This window comes from Tupaia chinensis, unplaced genomic scaffold (genome assembly GCF_000334495.1).
Source record: "Tupaia chinensis unplaced genomic scaffold, TupChi_1.0 Scaffold000688_1, whole genome shotgun sequence".
NCBI classification, from domain to species: domain Eukaryota; kingdom Metazoa; phylum Chordata; class Mammalia; order Scandentia; family Tupaiidae; genus Tupaia; species Tupaia belangeri.
The window spans coordinates 231,260-251,617 of NW_006160211.1; the positions used below are offsets into that span (position 1 = coordinate 231,260).

Below are 20,358 nucleotides of genomic sequence, written 5' to 3' on the forward strand. Positions count from 1 at the left end.
AATTGGAAAGTAAAATTTGATAACCTACTTTCTTTCAATCCACACAATTTTTATATAAGAAATAAAGCCTAAAGAAAATTTGCACCAAATCAATACATCTGCTTAATTGACCTATGACTGAAATTTACTTTCCTCATTAGCAAAGAGTCAGAGAAGTTCATTTTATTAACATCACTGTATCTCCAGTGCTCACTGAAGAGCTAACAAAACCAGAGAAACCTAGGGAGTTTGTGATAAAGCAGCCACGTTTCAGATAGCATTACGTGCAAATTCAACATCTACATGTTCCAGAGTAACTGGGGAGCGGAAAATTTAGCTTATACAATAGATACAAGAAAAACACCATAAAAGATAAGACTGCAGTGTCTTAAACAAAAAAGAGCAAAGTTGAATTGCTTCAGGAAGTTGGATTCCAAAAGAAGTGCTCTAATGGTAGAAATAATGGCTGCTCAGGAATTTTTTTATGAAGGAACTCGGGTGAGAACTCTGGTTGGGAAGGTTAGAGATTTATCTTCAGTTGAGCCTGCCTAGACTTTAGACTTTATGTAAGTATTTTTAAACATTGATTATCTATTTTAGTTGATAGCTAAAGCCACCTTTAGGCATTACTGAAAAGGAAAAGAAGAAATTCATCTTTAAAGCCCGGGTTTCAGGTGCATAATAAGATGTAAGGCAATGCCTTCAATCTGTGATGCAGTGGCAAAACTCTCCAACCTGTGTGCTGTTCAACATAACCTTACCTCCCTCAGCTCCCCTGAGGGTGAGCTATGCCTTGATCATTTAGTGCCTGCACTTTGAGAGCATTGCCACCTTTACTGAAGTAATAAATTACTTTTTCTAATTTTAGAATTTGCTAAGTGAGTTTATTACAACTTAACTTGTCCTCACAGCTATAAACACCTCCTCTCTAATCCCTTCATCAAACAGAAAATGACAGAAGAAGGGTGCCTTCTCTCTCAGCCTTTGCCTAAAATTATAGCATAGAAATACAAAGTTTTAAATAATGCATTACTGTCATAAGTTGTGACTGAAGAAAGTAAAAAATAGTGAAAATAACGAAGATAAATATCAATAGCCCCTTTGAAAATGTTTACTTTTTAGCAATGAAAATTTTTACTTTTCTTTATAGGAGACCATACAATCAAGTTCTAAAAATAGTAATAACCATAAACATTAAGAATAGAAACTCAGACTTGGTCTCAAATAAATCAAGAGATGGGCTAGTAAAAATGTTACTATGGAATGCTATGGTGTGGATAATAGGTTCATCCCCTAAAGGCTTATGCATTGGAATTTGGTCTCCATGGCAATGGCGTGGGGAAGTGAGAGACTTTTAAGAGGGTGTTGTTTGGATCATGAGGAATCCACCCTCATGAACAGATTAATGCTCAAGTGGGGGGAGGGGGAAGGTTAATTCCTATGAGCACAGGTTATTATGAAATATAGCTGCCCACAGATCCCATGTACTCTGTCTGCACAGGCCTGATGGCCTTCCTGCTTCTTGCTTCTGTCAACTACTCAGTGACATAGGACCAGAGGCCAGCTAGATTCTAGCTCCATGTGAATTTTATATCTATCAAAACAGTGAGTCAAATAAACCTCGATACTTTATAAATCACTCAGACTCAAGTATTTCTGTTTAGCAACATAGTAATGGACTAGAACATGGACCAAACCTCTCATAAAGCAATACAGTAATGTTTTAGGTCAATAAGTGACAGGACCCAAATGTGGATTAAAGGGAAAACATGTGGAATTCAGAAACATATTGTATTTGCTGATGGGGAAGGAGTGTGTGTGGCTTTGAAATCAGGTGGATTGTGGATCAAACTGTGATCCTAGCACTTCTAGGTCATGTATCTGCCATGTCATTTTACCCACTTCATCTGCAAAATATAATCCTGTCCACTTTTTTTCTGAGGATTAGCAATACAGCTCATAAAGCTATTCTAAAAAGGCAAACACTTGTGAGGTCAGCATTGCATAGTGGCTGAGGCTGCATGGGGTGCCCAGGTTCCTTTCTAGCCCAATCTAAATAGACTGGGTGCAGAGACATGAGCCTGTGATCCTAGCAAGCTGTGAGGCTGGGGTAGAAGGGTTCCAATATGGTGAGACCCTGCCAAAATAATCCAGTCTTTCTCTCCTTCTGTCTCTCCTTCTCTCCTTCCTGTGATTACTCCTCTCATATACCCTCTCATTTAAAAAAAAAAGGAAAAAGACATATATTTCTGTTGTGTTACATGCTAGACATGGGTTTGAACCCATTTAATCCTTATAACAGCTTCATGGTGTAGGTAATATTATTCCCACTTTGCAAATAAGAGAACTGAGCTTCAGAGTTGTTATTCTGCTCCTTGTCCAAGAGCCAGGACTTAAACCTAAGCAGTCTAGGGTCAGAGTTTGTGTTCTTAACCTTTACTATAATAGTTTTCTTCACAAAGCATCTGTAATAAAAATCAGTAACTGACTTCCATCAAATATTTATTTTTTATGTAACAGACTGAATTTAGCTATTCACTTTCATTATCTCATTCCTTTTATTTTTTAAGAGGTTTTTTACCTTAGGGGGCATGCACTCGCCAGAGAAAAAAAAGAGATGGAGACAGTGGGAGGGAAAGTGAGAAATCACCCCCGAGGGTGGGAAGCCATACCACCATCCCTTCTCCTCCATTCTTCTTCCGGGATCTTGGGCACACATGCACACACACTCAGCTTGACTTTCAAGCCAGTAGGTCCAAGACTTGAACCACAGTTAGTCATGTGGCACTCCAGCAATGTAACCACTATGCCATCTGCTGGCTCATGTTGTCATTGTTTTAAGACAAGTCTTGCTGTCACAACTCTCCTCCCCCAGCCTCTCGGCTGGGACTCTGTACCACCAGGCTTGTCTCTTTATTAGACCAGAGTCCCACTGTGTTTCCCAGGCCAATCTTGAGCTTATGATCTTCCTGCCTCAGCCTCCAAGTAGCTAGGATTACAGGCATGCATCATTACACTAGCCTTTAGGTTAGACCAAGAATCAAACCAAGGCCTCCCACATGGTTCTCCTGAGGAGAACGTCTTAGCAGCATACCACTATGTCTAGGCCACCATTTCATTTTTAAAACAACCCCATGAGGTAGGGGGTTGAGAATCACTACCATGCTATATCATATGATTCTTCATGCAGTGTCTAGAACAATACATCAGCTTAATAGAGGGTAGTTATTATTACCTTCAGTGGTATTGATTTATCAAACACAAAGCAATAAATGTTCCTGAGCAATACAAGCAACATTAGAAATAAACTTATTTTGTGGAATAACATTTTCTCAATGTGTTGGAACACACAGAGATCCATACCCATATTCTCTGCAGCCTCCCTCTGTTACTGTTACAGCCATCTTTTGAACTAGGCAGACTTCCCTTTCTAGTTTCATGAAATAAGTATGGCTGTTTGGAAAATAAAATCTCTCTGCTTCTGTTCAATGTATTGAATTCTATAACCATGCACCAATACCTCATGCACCTCCCAATATCCATCTCTTGTGTTAAAAATTAGGACAAAATTGTAAGTAACTGTTGCAGTGGATGTGAATGATGAATAAAATGAAAAATTATCTGCTTGGTTCACTGAGAAAATCCTATTTTTAACATTTAGCCTTGTGCTACTGTACCCACTACAGAACTACAAATATACTTTGAAAGGTAAATTTCAGGAAAGTGTTCCATACCCAAAATAATCCAAAGCAGATGGAAGGGTGGGGGGAAGCTGCCTAGCCAGGGTGATAACACAGCAGTGATACAAGAAATGACTTCTGGGGCACTAATTCACCTTCATACAGGGCAGACTGTTTTCCTTTCTGGTGGGAAGGCAAAACAGTAGAGCCCCTTCTCATGCAAAGGAGATTGAGATAGTACATGATGAGCAAAGTTCAACTCTCTGGGTGAACTGATGAAAGTAGTGAACTAAGATGGACTAAGAAGTAATTCCTATATAATTTTTGGTAGCATGATAGCTACTTAGCCTAAGCTAATTTCAGAAATAGTTCAAGATGTTAAAGTACCAATGCCAATTAGTGACAAGGAAAGGTAGCCTGAACAGCAGAAGGAAATTGAATTGGGGGTAACATCTGGCTATGGAGAACCCCCTTAGTTGTCTTTCCCTGAAGAAAAAGGAAAAAAAAGTAGTTTCCAACACAGTGTACCTAAGAATTACCTGGGAAGTTTCTCAAATGCAAATATCCCAACTCATCCCTTATCCCCAGATGGTTCTGATTCCACTGGATTGGTAACCTCACTCCAGGTGATGTATAGTTAAGCTCCTCAAACCTGTGTGCTGGTGGATGTGGCTATGCACTTCCCTGGTCTTTGTAGTGGGATTTATATCAAGTGCTATGGAGGAGCCCAACACATCCCTCTTCAGAATTTGCTGCTCCTCCATTCTTCTTTCTCATCTTTCTTAAAAAATGGTTTTGGATTTAAGTAACATTCTCCTATCCAGAAAATAAGAACACAAACTTGGAGGAGGGTTATAAAATTTTCCTGTGTTTATATATTAAAAATAAAAAACAGGAGTCATATTCAAGATCATTGCATGCCTCCCCCCACCTCTCCACTCCTTTCCAGCACCTCATCCCCACTGTTTGGCCTCTAAGGCCAACTAATAGTCATTACAACCCATCAATGTACACCATACTGAATATATTACATAGATTATTATATTTAATTCTATAAATGTTAATGAAAGCTGGGAACCTAGAAGATTTGAAAGTTTTTTATTATAATTTCCAATCTACTTATAACAATTGTACATAGTCATGGGATATAATGTGATTTTTTTTTTCAGTATATGCATCTAGACACCAGCAGATGGTGTAGTGGTTACATCACTGGACTCCCACATGGCTGACCGTGGTTCAAGTCCCAGACCTGCTGGCTTCAAACTCCTGCCAGGCACATGTGTGTGCATGCCCAAGATCCCAGGAAGAGAATGGAAGAGAAAGTACTGTGGCATGGCCATCCCTCCTAGGAGGAGATTTCTTGCTTTCTGTCTGTCTCTTTCTCTCCAGCAAGTGTACACGCCCTATAGCAAAAGTCTCTCAAAAACAAAAACAAAAAAATAAGTATCAACTGTGCATTGATCAAATCAGGGAGATAAATACATTCACCATCTCAAGTACGCATCATCCCATACTGTATACATTCAAAGTCTGCTCTTCTAACTACCTTGAAGTATACACTGAATTACCACCAACTATTGTTACTCTGCTGTGGTACAGCATTCCAGAAGTCACTCCACTCATCCGTCTATACTCTTGTATATATCAACCGTGTTCTCTCATCTCTCAACAGCCCCATATCACCTCTGGTATCCAGCACTACACCTTCTACCTCTATGCAACTGAATATTTTATCTTCCAATAATGCTCAACAACCTAATCATCAAGAGAAATGCAAATAAAAACTACAATGAAGTATTACTTCACCTAGGTAGAATGGTTGGGCTATAGAGAAAGAGGAACCTTTGTATACTGTTGGTAGAAATGTCAATTAGTACAGTCATTATGGAAAATACTAAAGAGGTTCCACAAAAAACTAAAAGTATAATTATAATCCAGTAATCTCACTATTAGGTATACAGCCAAGGGAAATAAAATCAGTATGGCAAAGAGGCATATGCACTCCCATGTTCACTGTAGCACTATTCCCACCAGCTAATATATAGAATACATTTAAATGTCCAACAATTGATGAATAAAGAAATGTGGTATATATACACAATGCAATATTATTTGGTCATTAAATGGGATAAAATCTTTTCATTTGTGGCAACATAGGTGAAGCTGGGAGAAATAACGCTAAATGAAATAAGTCAAGCACTTTAGGATACATACTATATGTTCTCACTTATTAGTGAAATTTTTTTTAGTTATATTTATTCTTACTCTGGTTTATAATACAACATTAACAAGTTGCCATCCTCAAGCAATGGCAGTGCCATAGGCATGTAGCCTTGATACCTACCTCTATCCTTCCCTTCCAGACAGGCTTCCCCCAAGATCAGTAAGGAAGAGGAAAAAGGAGGAGGAATTTGGAGCAGGTGTTAAGGCTTGAGGGATAATGAGTGGAATAAGAAGCACAGGCTCAATTCAAAATACTCAGAAAGGAAATTTAGGAATTTCTGACACTAGCCCTACATGATTTTTTAATAAAATGTACAAATATAATGATTATTGTGCTATTATTTTATATTTATTTTATACATTCAATCACGAATGTTACTTAGCTTCCAAAGTGAATGTTCCAACATGTGTACATTTCTCCCCAGAACAGTTAACAATACTATAAAGTTATCTTCAATTGATAATAACCCATTTCTTTGTCCCATAAATGATCAATCCACAGCACCCTCCTCAGAAAAATGCGTTCTACCAAGTGAGTCCTGGCAATTTTTACTTTGTATTTATTCACCTTTAAAAAGGAGGTATCTGGGAAGAATTTAAAAATCTCTCCAGTGGGACCAGCAGAAGGCATAATGGTTTTGTTGCTGGACTCCCATGTGGTTGACTGAAGTTCCAGTCCTAGACCCAGTGGCCTGAGACTATGACAGGCTCATGTGCATGTGTGCCCAGAGTCCCCAGAGGAGAGTGGAGGAGAAGGAATTATGGTGTGGCCATCCCCTCTGAGGAGGATAATTCTCATTTTTCTTCTCATTGTCTCTGTCTCTCTTCCTCTCCACCAAGCACACATGCCCTAAGGCAAAAACCCCTTTAAAAAAAAAATGAAAAGAACAAAAAACACTCTCCAGTATCCTTTTCTGGCTATCAATTATTTCCCAATAAGGAAACCCACACATAACTAGACCAAGGAGATACAGAAACTAGAAATTTTCAAGGAACATATGGACAGTGGAGAGGACATCCATTTTTCATGAACTCAGAAGACAACATTATTAATTCTGAAAATAAAAACACTAAGTTGGCATGATAGTAAGCTATAGTGTTCTATCATGGACCATATAAAAGTCAAGCACTGGGACCAGCAGTTAGCATAATGGCTATGTTGCTGGACTCCCTCGTAGTCGACTGCGGTTTGTGTCCCCGACCCAGTGGCTTAAATTCATGCTGGGTGCGTGTGCGTGCGTGCCCAAGATACCGAGAGGAGAATGGAGGAGAAGGGATTGTGGTGTGTCCATCCCCCCTGAGGGGTGATTTCTCGCTTTCTATCTCTCTGTCTTTCTCTGTCTGGTGAGCGCACGCGCCCTTATAGCAAAAACCTCTCAAAAAAAAAAAAAAAAAAAAAGTCAAGCACTGTTCATAATCATTACAGGCTTTCTGAAAACCTTTGGAATGACCTTAATACTGGTATACCAGTCAATAGGGGTGAGTAGATTTTGTCACTTTAAAATTAAGGCTTCACTGTTATCATTACCCTTGTCCTCAGTGGGTACCACACTGCTGTGACCTTATGGGTGCTAGTGTCACTCTCCTAACAAATGGCTGCTTTACAGAGAACAGTCATTTCTGTAGACATATGGTCAGAGGGCAGCTGGGATCCTTCATGATGAAAGTGCCTTGTAAACGTGAGATATGGCCACCATTATGAGTGAGATCTAACCCTGAACAACATCATAAACTTAATAGTGGGAGTTAAACTACCATCATCTCGAAGTATTCCAGCCAACATGAAGTCTCACCATAGCTCAAAAAGCATGGGCTGTCATTACCAGGATATCTGCCTACAGACCTCAAACTATGTTTTTCAGATCATAAAAAAACAGGACACTATAAACCAAGCTTACCCTCATCAAGTAGTAGATTTGAAGTATTAACCTTTAGGGGGAAAAATGACTTTACAATAACACTTTAAAGAGAAAAAAATAGTGTTGATTAACATTTTTTACCACAATACTTTGGTTTTCAGTCATATCAGTACAAAAAAATAAAATAAAATTCACTTTCCCTTGATAAAAAACAAACTTTTTATTATTTTTTTTACTTCAAAGGGTCAACATTTTAAAATGAGCAAGACCCTTTACCCAAAACATTTTGTGCCTAAAACAAGGAGATGATACATCATAAGATAGTCTTTCTACAATTTTAGGGCTCATCTTGATAAAGAGATCAGTAACCATCCACTCACCAGAAGGCAAAACTATGATAAGCACAGGTGACCTAATAAAAGGATGTACTGGGCAGAACTGCCAAGCTGCTCAGCAACCTATGAAGTCACATACCTGTACCTAGCACATTACTTTACTTCCTTCCCCAGCTCCCAAGCTCAATTGTCACCTAAAACTAGTGTTCTGAACTTTGTTCATAGGTTCTTGGACATTTGAATGCCAATGAGGTCCCAGTGGTCAACTGAATTCTTTGATTCTTCTGTCCAGTGAAGGTGATGTGATTCCAACAGGGCTAAATGGACATGGATTTCATTATGAGAAAGTTTGCTCATAGGACACAGATTCATGCTTCTCAGACAGCATGTGAACTCTCCCAGCTACACCTATCTATGGCTCAAATCCTGCTACACACCTGCACTGATTATCTATCTATGCCCATACCTCCCACTCCACATTTCCACACCAGACCAATTGACAGACTCACTTAGAATGGAATCCAGTGGGACCAGCAATTAGCATAATGCCTATGTTGCTGGACTCCCACATCGTCGACTGCAGTTTGCATCCCGGACCCAGTGGCTTAAACTCACGCCGGGCGCACGTGCATACGTGCCCAAGATCCTGAGAGGAGAATGGAGGAGAAGGGATTGCGGCGTGGCCATTCCCCTGGGGGGTGATTTCTCATTTTCTATCTCTTTGTCTCTCTCTGTCTGGCTGGCGAGTGCATGCGCCCTATAGCAAAAAAGAAAAAAGAAAAAAAACTCTCAAAAAAAAAAAAAAAAAAAAAAAGGCCCAGGGGTTCTAAAGGAAAAAACCAAAAAAAAAAAAAAAAAAGAATAGAGTCCAGTGATTCTAAGTGATCAACTCTGTATTATTGAAAATAAACACCAAGAACAGCTTCCTGCCTTTGTGTACATGTTTTTTGTTGTTGTTGTTTTGTTTCTGTTTTTTTTTTTAGATGTTTTTGCCATGGGGCGCATGTGCTCATTGCCTATGTTGAGAGAGACAGAGTGACAGAAAGCAAGAAATCACCCTCCAGGGGGGATGGTCACGCCGCAATCCCTTCTCCTCCATTCTACTCTTGGAATCATGGGCATGCACGCACATGCGCCCAGCGTGAATTTAAGCCACCGAGTCTGGGACCCAAAGTACAACTGACTACATGGGAGTCCAACAACATACCCATTACACCAACTGCTGGTCCCATGTCTTTTTTTATTAAGAGACAAAAACAGGTAGAGAAAAACTTCCTGGTCAACAAAGGTATATTCAAGTTGCACACTAGTATCTATTCACAGAATAAAAAATGACAATTGACCAATTATTCAAACTCAAGTTCCGCTCCTTGAAATCCCAATCAAGCCTGAGGCAGTGTAGCATTCTGATTAAGAGGATGCACTTCGGAATCTGACTTTGGGGATTTCAGACATTTTCACACTACTACCTGTATGACCATGAGCAAGATACTATCTCCCAACTCACAATATACTAATTTGTTAGAATGAGGATAATGACCCACATCTACCTTATAAGACATTAAGACTCAGGAAAAACACTTAGCATGGGGCCCTGCATAATATTAATATAAGTAATCTATTACTGTTAGCTGCTACTAGTAATAGTACCATCCAGTGACTCAACTGGTGCCAGATAAAATGAATGGTCTAGCTTGTAAAATTTAACTTTTGAATCTTTAAAAGTCATAATGCCTCAAGGAACAGCTGACCACAACAGAACCACACACATAAATTCAAAACCATTTGACCCATCTTGAATCTCATTAGCTTTAGGTGACAGAAGCAATGAACTGCCCTGGTTTCTCAACCAATCCTCATGGTTCTTTGTGAAAATCTGAATAGTGCTTCCCTAATCAAATGCCTTCTATACATGCATTTCTCCAGGGTGTAGCCATCAGGCAAACACAGGTTCACACGGTCCTATCATGCCATGTTCCCCTTATGGGGCAACAGGGCTTATATAAAGTCCTCTTCTTTGTTTTTGGTGGATTGCAACCAACCTCAAATTCATCACAGTAGGGTCACCTCTCTGACTGTAAAAACCATCTCAAGACCTTGCCTTAGAGTCACATGTTCATCTCAAATTCCTTATCCATAGGCACCCAGACTCTACAAATTCCTTATTCCGCAGGCACCCAGACCCTGTGAAGGAGTTTGGTGCACTGAAAACCCCTACTTAGCACACCCGTCAAACAATAGGCTAGAATTTGAAAAGCGAATAGGAGTTAAAAGCCAAAGAATCATCCTGAGGAGGGAACAAAGAATGGAGAAGAGGAGAGGTGACTGGATTAGGGAGACGCATGTACAGAAGCTGGCCCTGAAAGGAGAAAGCATGGCAGCCTCTGGGCACTACTCCTAGATGGCTGGAGCTTGGAGTGTGGAAGGTCAAGCAAAACAAATTGTACTGAGGGTCAGCAAAGCCTGACACTCTAAGCATGTGACAGCAGGGCAGAGAGCAACACCACAATATGAAAGCAAATCAATGGTTTTAAACACCTGCAACACTGAAATGGTATAATATAACATGATCTTACCTTAGTGAAGTCATCCAGTACCAAGTAAAGAAGGCTGAGTTATAACCAGGATTTGCTACAAGTGTAGTCAATATCTGAAATAAAGATATCACAACAGTTACCTAGGAATATCTGTGGCCAAAAATCATGTGACAAAAATGAATTTTAATTTATAGATGCTCAGTAGATAGTAGTTGATTAGCTTGTTATCTTCGTTACAGACATGGAAAGGCTAGCAACTAAGTATAACAGGGGTTAATTTTCAGTTTAATTTCTGAACTAGGCTAAGCCTTTAACATTTATATGAAAATGAAAGTGGTTACAACCACAGTATATGCATATTTTACATAGGATTAAGTCTTTCAATGATCACAATAGTCTATCTTGAATGACTCACAAGGGTCATTAAGGAGAAAAAAGAAAGATGTTGGTCAAATGTCAGCGCTTCCTTTCCAAATATGAACTGAGGGCAAAACAGCGTGATTCATTACAAGTAAATCAAAGACGTTGTGGACTGAACATACCACATGAATATCGGACTAATCCTCCTTGTACCAGTGACTTATTGTGGGATGCCAATGCCCTCACTTAACCTCACTGTGTCTCCATTTTCCAGTCTGTGAAAAAGGGTTAATAATCTTAACCTACTTCTCAGAGATAGTAGATGGATTAACTCTAATAACAATAAACTGATTAAAAGCACAAATCATAAGGATGTTTTAGCCAGGGCTATAATTTCTCAAAATAGGAAATGTGATTTTCTTCCCTAGAATTGTTGCAAATACTTCTGCTAATAATTCATTAGAAGAAAAATACGTAGTGACCTTCCCTTTCAGTGACTGAAGATACTCTTTCAACTGAGTCTTTCTTTTTTTAATAAAAGCTTAACTTTTTTTAGGTGTAAAAAATGACTTTGATCTTATCTCAGCCCAGTGATTCAATGCATGGCAACTCAGCAAGGAAGATTTAAGAGCACTGTCCCCATCTTACAAGACTCCACTGAAAAATACTCATTTAGCAGTTTGAGAGTTACCTTGACCTAGAATTTATGCCAGAAACAACAAGGGCATAAAGATAAAAACACGTTAGCCCACTAATCAAAATAAACTTATCCTAGACAAACTTACTGAATAAATAAAGGGTAAGCCAATTCAATTGTCTACCCAAACTTCACAGTTATAGCAGTATAAATGTCACACACGTGACTATTGTTCCTAAGATAATTAACTTTATTGTTTCTCCAGAGACTAAAATAACAAGAAAACACCAAAATTCAATATCAAGCACTCACCATGACAGTTACCAGACTACCTGCATTTGTACTTTCTGAACATATGCACATGTCTGTATCACCCAAGAAGCTAAAATTCTAGAGCAGAAAGCAGGTTAAGCAAACAAGAGTGAATCTAAAATCCCACAATAGATAGTGGTATTAAATTCTGGCAGGCTACAATTTATTAACACCCACAAATAGATTATTTCTGTTGAAGTCAAACAGCCTGAAAAAAAAAAAAAGATTTTCTATAATCCACCTACCCAGTTACCTTTCCATTTTCAAAGATTACTACCAACATTTTATGACATGATCACATTTTTTCCACTAGAAGGGAAAAAAAATAAGTCATGTTCTATATACTGGGGGTAGGATCCTAAGACAGGGGAAACATAAATCCCACCTCCAGAAGAGCTGTAAACCCTACCATTCTGTAACAGAAGTATGCAAAAAGAGGCTTCCACTTTGCCGTGTGGTCATATGACATACACAAAGTAGGTCACAAAGTTCCCAATACAGCTGTTAGTTAAGCAGTGTTTCCAAGATCACAAAACAACACTGCTTTCTATTTCCCTCTCCTCCAATTCAGAGAGAAAACTACCCAATTATACTAATGTAGTACCTCCTTCTGGAAATATTCCCACCTATTTCTGGTGAAGGATTTTCCGGTGAGAACTTGAAATGTGAAGAGGGAAAAAACAACAACAACAAACACAAGGAGTAAAAATACTGGTTTATTTTCAACTTATATGCAAAGATATAACATTTCTTACTTTTAGAGTTCTTATTGTTCAAGAAAGACATATTTTTTTTGAGAGGTTTTTGCTATAGGGCGCGTGCACTCACCAGACAGACAGAGAGAGACATAGAGACAGAAAGCGAGAAATCACCCCCCAGGGGGGATGGTCACGCCGCAATCCCTTCTCCTCCATTCTCCTCTCAGGATCTTGGGCACGCACGCACATGTGCCCGGCGTGAGTTTTAAGCCACCGGGTCCGGGACGCGAACCGCGGTGAACTACGTGGGAGTCCAGCGACATAGCCATTACGCTAACTGCTGGTTCCCTAAAGCAAGACTTTTAAGGTGCAGAGGACTAGGTTTAATTATCATAAAATACAAGATTACTCTATCTGGGTGTGATCATTGTTTCTCAAAGAACAAGAATTAAATTGCAGATGATTTTGAATTAAAGTAGTATTAATCAGAAAGTAAAATTATATTCCAGTTATTCAAGCTAGATATCCAAGAATAATGAAAATCTGAAAATAAATGGAAAAGTTTAGATTAGTTTGAACCACTCGTAAAATTTAAGAAAATAAAGATAAGTCTTTTTAATAAAAATAGAGTAACCTTTCCACTGGTACTCAAACAATACCAGATGGTCTGGGGCATTGGTACAAACCTACCTTCTACATACATTTCAGAGAGAACTTTTTATATTTGCCGGTCCAATTTAAGTAATATAAATGGATAAGGTAGTCAAAGCAGACAGTAGCTCAGAAAACTTCCAGGCCTAATATGAAAGATGAAATCAGCATAGCAGTAGACTGTCTCTATGCTTCAGACTTTCTCTCATCAGAATGTCTAACCAGTGTTCCTTCCGAGGTTTCTGCTACAAGATTTATCAGAAAACTACCTATCCAGAATGAAGAACTTTTTAATTTTCCTAAGGGGATATTTGACTGTAGGTTTCCATTGCATAAGATAAGTGTGAAAGTGTGTTAGCAAATATGATGGAAATGCTAATTAGAACATTAAGGCAATTCCTTAATGCAGAAAGAACATAAAAATAAGCATTACAAGCACTGTAACACTGAAAGTTCTTAAATCAGACTCTGAGCATGGGAGAAAAATGTGTTATAAGTTATTTCCCTTATTTCTAACTATGCTAAGTGCATTTTTAATTTGGATAGGATCTAAATTCATTGATCAATAAACAACCAAAATTCACTGGAAATACTAAAAAGTCTATTTTTTTTTATATATACCAGAGTATATATGCATACATGAGAGAGGAAGAGGGAGAGAAGGAGCTCCCCGCCATGGGGTCTTGTCATCCCGCAACCCCCTTTCCTCTACTCCTCCATCCCATCAGGATCCTGGACATGTATGCACACATACCCTAAGTGTTTTCAAAACACTGAGACAGGGATTTGAACTGCACTGGAATGGTCATGTGTGACTTAACTCCCTCCATACAGTGCCTACCCCACAGTACAAATTCTCACCAAGTTCTGATAGGACCTGCTGCTACTGTTTCTGACTGCTTTACTATCCCCCCTTACTCTCCTAGCCTGGCCCACACCTCTGCACTTAGTCTCTTTATTAATTTCTATTCATTTGAACCTATTATGTGGGTTAGCATGATCCCAGGATGGCCCTAAAGCCCCTGTTTCCTTTTTTTGCACTTTATATGCCTTCCCCTTCAGTTGGGTAGGTCTGGACTAATCAGGTGAGCCCTTAAAAAGATGATTTAGGGGGCCATAGGTGGTATGGTGGTTGAGGCTCTGGACTCCCACTTGGCCAACTGTGGTTTGGTTCCCGGACCTGGCAGTTTGCTTTCTCACTTACTCGCTTTCTCACTTTCTCTCTCTCTCTTTCTGTCTGTCTCTTCCTCTATCTCTCATGTAAGCCCTGTAGCAAACTAAAAAATAATAATAATGATAAGATTAAATAATAACTCTTTTAAAAAAAGACAAATTCAGGGATGAAAGAAGTCAGAGACATACTAAGCTGCCGCAAATACTCTGTCATCCTTAGTGAGCAAACTGCCATATTATGCCAAAGGCCACCTGGCAGGGAATGGTGGGCAGCGTTGAGGAACAGAAAGTGTCCAAACTGAGAGCCACCAACAAAATGGTGACCTCAGTCCTACAACAGCAACCCAAAGAAGTTTGGAAAAGGATCACACATCCCAGACAACATCACAGCTCTGGTCAACACCTTGATTTCAGGTTTGTGAAACCCAGAGCAAAAGACTAAGTCAACTAGTGGTCAGACATCTGTCCTACAGAAAGTATGAGGTAATAAATGGGGTTTACACCTTATTACACAACTATGTTTGTAGTAATTTGTTACAGAATAGAAAATAAATGAAACATCTACCATAAATGCTGTTTCTGCTTAGACTCTGGCTGACACAAGAATTCATTCCATGTTTACAGTAATAAACCATTCCTTTCAATTCTCATGAGAACCTTATAAAACAGTTGTTTTAAGTCCTGGGTCATTTGCCCTGGGTTATACAGGCAGCAAAGAAAAGTCTATGTCTCTCTAAAGTCAATGTCTGTGTTTTGTAACTTCTATTATACAGTCTTCACCCAAGCACCATAGAGTTTTGTTTTATTCTTGTGTTTTGCTCTTTTTTTCCTTCTGTAAGTTTGTATGGCATGTGTCATGCATGTTAAGAGAAGCCACTTAGCTATTGTGGACAAAAATATGAGGATGGTAGGTGGTCAAGAAAAAGGCTTGGCATGAGGGATATTGAGGTACCGTTTAAGGGTTTCTGCCCAATAATGGGATCAACAGGTATTATGATGGTTCCAGCGCTGGACTCCCAAATGCCCGACCAAAGTTTGAGTCCTGGACCTGGCAGCTAGCTTTCTCACTTTCCTGCTCTCTTTCTTTCATTCTGATGAGTGCATGTTCCCTACAGTAAATTAAAATAGTGATAATAAATAATTCTTTTTAAAAAATAAAAAAGAACTACTCAATAAAAGCAAACAGTCCAATAAGGACTTTCCTCAGATAGTAATGCAATCAAGGTGAACAAAGAAAAGGTGGATTATGAAAGCTCAAGTTAAATTCTTAAAGTTTTAAATGATTGTATATCTTGGAATACTAAAAATACATAATAAATTCTTTTTCTCATGTACTTAATGGGATATACATGTCCTTAACTAATACCTGTGCCAAGATATGTTAGAAAGTTTACAAAGCACAGGACAACAATCAAGTTTCATTATTTACATCAAATATTGGAAATACAAATATTCACATTGATGCTCACTGCTCATTCACCCTGGAATGCTATCATTCTTGCACAAATATAAAATATAATACATAAGATAGTGTCTGCATCCCTATAACTTCATGGAAATAAAACACTTTCCTCAGATTATACTTGGGCCCAGTCATTGGACTTACCTGTGCTTTTCTACATGTGAACTACTGAACTTCCTTTTTTTTCAAAGTGAGGTGAATACAATGAGTATTGCTTCTGAGGATCTGTAGTTGTATCAAGGAAGAAGGAAAGGCTAGCTTGCTCTCACTGGGAATCATGCAATTCACGCTTAGATTATAAAGGTCTAAAACTTTCAAATCTCTGTAACTTGACTCTAGAATACAATTTTCTTATCTTAGTAATTAACACATACGTAAGACAGTGTTAAGCAGTTGATATTTGGATTTTTTTTTTTTTTTTGAGAAGTTTTTGCTCTAGGGCGCGTGCACTACCAGAAAGACAAAGAGAGACAGAGAGACAGAAAGTGAAAATCATCCCCCACAGGAGATGGTCATGCCACAATCCATTCTCTTCCATTCTCCTCTCGGGATCTTCGGCATGCACACACACACTGGACTATTTATTTTTAGAATTTTTTTCCTGAAGTAATAGGTTTTAGAATGAGTAGATTATAAAAGTGGAGAGCAAAGTATTAAGAGGAAGATGAGAAGGGTTGGGTCCAAATGTCCATATTTGGTCCAGGGTACTAGTTTTATAAGTGTAGAATGTATGAACCCAGTCATGTGTAACTCAGAGAGTCCAGCCTAATGCCCATTCAGTTCAACACAGACTATGAAAGTTCTTGTTTCCAATTATAATTAAATTAATTCTCATTGATATTGCTCATTGTAGCTCAATACATTCAGGGAAGTCATGTTTTAGGACGTTGTGACTCCTCTTGAGTTTTTGCCATGTAAGTACTCAGATATGTCACCTTCATAATCACATGACATTAAATCACCCACTTGTGTAAACTTTATGGGGATTATATCTGGTACTTTTAAATACAAAGATATAGAGCAAATTTTTGTTTATTGTGTGTGTTCATGGTCTCTGACTCTGCACATGTTTTGTAAAGCAGTCTAAGTTTAGCTTCTCAGGACCAGCAGTTAATGTAATGGCTATGTCACTGAACTCCCATGTAGCCAACCGCGGTTCGAGTCCTGGACCCGGTGGCTTAAACTCATGCCAGGCGTATGTGCTTGCATGCCCAAGATCCCGAGAGGAGAACGGAGGAGGACGGATTGTGGCGTGGCCATCCCTGGGGGTTGATTTCTCACTTTCTGTCTCTCTGTCTCTCTCTGTCTTTCTGGCAAGCACATGCACCCTATAGCAAAAACCTCTCAAAAAAAAATTTAACTTCTCTTAGATATGATAGTTCATTCTATTGTGAAATCTATCTTTATACTATTTAAAAATTGTGTTAAATTAATTATAGAGTAAAGTTATGAATAGCAGGTTTAGCTAACTGAAGGGAAACAAATGTGTAAGGGACTCGGTATTTTGTAGTTCTTCTTTCTATTAAGAAAATAGTTAAATTACAAGTTTATTAAATAGAAATGCTAATATTTTACTCTAATAGTTTGAGTAACTTCATGTACTTAAAATAAACCCATCCTTCTTTCTATTTAAATTCCAGGAAGAATTTAAAGTAACTAATGTACCATTCCATATACAACCCATACTTAAAAAAATATATATGTATATATATACAAACACACCTCTTAAAGTTTATCTGCATTAGTGAGTTTTCATTGTCTTGAAACTGATTTAAGTTCATTTAAATAAATTATTATCATAAATATTTTTAAAAAGTTTGTCTTCCTTAGGCATCTTGATAACTTGCAAGTTTTACAGTTCTGGTTCAATATCCTTTTTCTTTCCTCCTATTCCTGTCACTGTTTCAAAATTAGGTGAACGGCTGACTAACTCCTTTCATAAATCAAATAACATTCTTCCTGTGGTTTCAATGGAGTAAGTCAAGCTTCAGAAACTAGCACAGATACTTACAGTAGACTGTTCTGGGGACCCCAAGGAATGAAAGACTTTATGAAATTGGTCTATATAAGTCACATCCCCACTCAGCATAATCACAAGCTCTGCTGCGGTCGCAAACAATGAAATGTTTGAATTCTAAATCGGTCCTTCAATTATCAGAGCTGTCACTCGTTCTCCTTGACGTTTTTTCTGCCCAGCAAAATCCCAATTGCCATTGCTATTGCTGCAAAGTTCTCAAATTCTTACTCTCAGAATTTGTCCAAACAGAAAGGTTTCATGAAGTAATGACATTGTTGAATGCTAAAGTAAGGAAAGGAGTCTTTCTCTGAAATATATTCAACTTTCTCTCTCCTTAATCTTCCTCATAGAAAATTTTAATCCCCCTTACTCTTACTTAGGGGGAAAAAAAAAGAATCCCCCTTCACAAACGGATCTTAATCTCATTTTCATTTTCCAGTCAAATTTCTGGAGCTCCCATATTTGCCTGATATTTCTTCTTGACCCATTAATTTTGGCCCCTTCCTCCATTGTTTTATTAAAGCAAGACTTGTTAAGGACACCAGTGAACCCCACCTTGTTAAAGCCAAAGGATGTTTCTCAGTCTTCATCTTATTCACTATCTTCAAAAATTTTTCTTGAAATTCATCTTCCTTTAGCTTCTGGATCACATTCACTTGGTTTTCATCCTCCCCCTCAAGATGCTTCATCTCATTTTTATGTATAAATTGATTCTGGTCCACCATTAAGTATTGACAAAGAGAGAAGTTGTACGGCTGATCCTTGAGAATCATCTTTGGAATCCCTCTCTTTTACTAATTTTACCTCCTAAATAGTTTTCAAACTATTTACTTCTTCCCATCTCTGGGATCACCACCTGCTATCCAAATGAGAATCATTCTTCCCTATACTATAATAAGTCTCCTAATTGGTCTCCTCGTGTGCCCCTGTCCTTGCTCAGATATGTGCTCAGCAATGAGGCCGAAAGTGTCCTTTATGTAAGAAAATCTGACCATGTCATCTTTCCCACTTTATATAAACCTTTTGATGCATTGCTATTACTTTTAGGATAATGACCTCTAAAGCTTTGTTTCTGTTTTTGTTTTTGTTTTTAAGAGGTAGTTTTGCTGTAGGATGTGCACACTCACCAGAGAGACAGAAAGCAAGAAATCACTCCCCTAGAGGGGATGGCCACACAGCAATTCCTTCTCCATTCTCCTCTCAGGATTTTGGGCACACACTCACCCAGTGTGAGTTTCGAACTGCCAGGTCCAGGACCCAAACCATGGTTGACTACGTGGGAATCTAGTGAGTAACCATTACTCCATCTGCTGGTCCCAACTTCCAAAGCTCTTTAAATGATCTCCATATTTTGCCTGCTACCAGTTCACTCTCAACCTACACAATTCTCTCTCTTCTTCTTTACACTCCCATGGTTCCTTGAACAGTCAATATTCTTTCATGGTGTTAGAAACAGCTCTGTTCTCTACAAAGAAATTTTCGCCCTTCAACTCATTCAATAATTAATCATTTCTTTATGAAAATATTCTGTGACCACAGTCTGGATCATATCTTTCAGTTATGTTTTTTGTAATTACATATATTGACATTATTACGTCAATTAATGGAATTACATTAATTAGTGTGATCCTTAGATTATTTCTGGAAACCTTTTCTTCCTACTAGAGTGTAAGTTCCTTAAGAAAAAGAGCTGTGTCTATTTTGTTTTTTGTTTTTTTGTTTTTTATCATTAAACTTTGTTTTAATGGGTCTCAAAATTCTGTGACAGATTTTTGGTCAAGTTGCTTCCATTAAAAAATACTGATTTTAAAAACTAATAACTTAAAACTGCCACACACAAAAAAAATGAAATGGTCCACAAAACATTTTCCTTTCCTTCTGAAGGTTTTACAATGCATTGTTATCATTAACCAGTCTTTTACTATTAAACTTAAATGACCAATTGAGACAAACAGTTCTGAGACTGTTCTTCCACCACTGATTAGGACTGGGGTGGCAGGAATTAGGGATATTCATTTAGCCTTCTGAGCTTTCTGGGCAGACTTGGTGACCTTGCCAGCTCCAGCAGCCTTCTTGTCCACGGCTTTGATGACACCAACAGCAACTGTCTGTCTCATATCACGAACAGCAAAACGACCCAGAGGAGGATAGTCAGAGAAGCTCTCAACACACATGGGCTTGCCAGGAACCATGTCAACAATGGCAGCATCACCAGATTTCAAGAATTTAGGGCCATCTTCTAGCTTTTTACCAGAACAGCGATCAATCTTTTCCTTCAGCTCAGCAAACTTGCAAGCAATGTGAGCTGTGTGACAATCCAGTACAGGGGCATAGCCAGCACTGATTTGGCCTGGATGGTTCAGGATAATCACCTGAGCAGTGAAGCCAGCTGCTTCCATTGGTGGGTCATTTTTGCTGTCACCAGCAACATT

At 38.5% G+C, this 20,358-nt stretch overlaps 1 pseudogene; it reads right to left on the reverse strand.

The window, feature by feature from the left end:
* Positions 1-19,914: 19,914 nt before the first annotated feature.
* LOC114010035 (elongation factor 1-alpha 1 pseudogene) overlaps positions 19,915-20,358 on the reverse strand; it is a 1,390-nt pseudogene continuing 946 nt past the window's right edge.